At 38.7% G+C, this 1,293-nt stretch overlaps 1 long non-coding RNA gene across 1 annotated transcript; it reads left to right on the top strand.

Annotated features, from left to right (window-relative positions):
• Positions 1-101: 101 nt before the first annotated feature.
• LOC116380922 (uncharacterized) lies at positions 102-742 on the top strand. The gene is made up of 3 exons (XR_004212631.1): positions 102-223; positions 379-494; positions 606-742. It is a non-coding gene; the product is annotated as an uncharacterized LOC116380922 (long non-coding RNA).
• The last annotated feature ends 551 nt before the right edge of the window (positions 743-1,293 follow it).

The following is a 1,293-nucleotide window of genomic DNA, read 5'->3' as shown; positions in this document are numbered from 1 at the left end:
GCCGATGAGGTGAAAGTACTGGGTAGTGTCTGCATTTCAGGCACCAAAAGGTTCCAACGACGTTCATAGATAAGTGCCTGGATGTAGCCAATGATCACATGACAGTATCATTTTTGTTGGGGACGCTGCAGGTCTCAAAGTGAAGAAGATGGTGATAAGGATGACGGTGCGCTCTGATGTCGACCTCACTGACTCCACAGTCACTGATGCTCTCCTGAAAAAAGTAAATAAAATATGTTTTGATGATTTATTCATATTTAATAGGTTTACAGACGCATTGATGTGACACAGATGGGCAGGTAAAGCTATTTCTGGGGATTTGTGGAGTGTAACAGTGATAAAGGGTTTTGATTTGTCTAACACTGTGTGTCCCCTCAGTTGGACGCTGCTCTGAGACAACAGTCGGTGACTGATTTCAAACTCAGCTGGCAAAGGGACAACAGTGGACTCGTCTTCCAACGCCGCGAGCAGTCAGTCGGCGGTTGAGAAAATCAGTGAGTACACAGTTTGCTTCCTAATCTCAAAAGACTTGGAGTCCTTTCGAATATAGAATTTGACTTCGAGCAGTCATCAGCTGAGACCTTTTCTTCTCCTTCTCATTACAGGATGCTAATTGTAGCGTTAGCATGGGTGCCCCTACCGATTCAACACAAGAGTTGACTTGTTGAAGAATTGAGCGATCATCTTAATACTGTATCGGTGAAGTGTGTAGGAATAGATGAATGTATCCTCTTGAAACTAAAAAAATGAAGTAAATGAAATATTTTAATGACCTCTTTGCTTGTGTTGAAGTGGTATTTTAGAAGAAGAGATTAAATCTGTTTTTATTTTGTTTAAATGACTTTTTACACATCATTTCCATCCGTGCTTTATTGTCAACATTTGCATTTATGCTGAGTGCATGTGAATGAACTTGCCTTGGTGCACACGTTCTATGGTTTTGTGGATTATAAGAATCTTTTATATGCGAAGTTAGTGGAGTTTTTAATACAGTGATGTTGGGGAAGACTCCGATGGCCTTTATGTTCAATATGAATTGTGACTTCATGTGATTCCCCATGTTTTGATGCCGAAGTGTCAAATTATACATGTTATTAAAGAAAAAGATAAAACCTGATCTGAAATGTGTGATTTTATGTGATATTAAAGTGATGTTTAATGCTTTTTACCCTGAAATCTGAGAAATTTTGAGTTAAAAGTATAAAAAACACAAAAGACTTGCGTGACTTTCTTGATCTCTGAAGTGGTTTATTTGACTGCACATGTGAGGCTTCAACCTGACAAATATCTCAA

The sequence above is a fragment of the Anarrhichthys ocellatus genome, unplaced genomic scaffold, assembly GCF_004355925.1.
Source record: "Anarrhichthys ocellatus isolate YVR2014 unplaced genomic scaffold, GSC_Weel_1.0 scaffold9659, whole genome shotgun sequence".
In the NCBI taxonomy this organism is placed as follows: Eukaryota; Metazoa; Chordata; class Actinopteri; order Perciformes; family Anarhichadidae; genus Anarrhichthys; species Anarrhichthys ocellatus.
The sequence above is the reverse complement of the archived record's forward strand: the minus strand, read 5'-3'. Positions and strand labels throughout refer to the sequence as shown.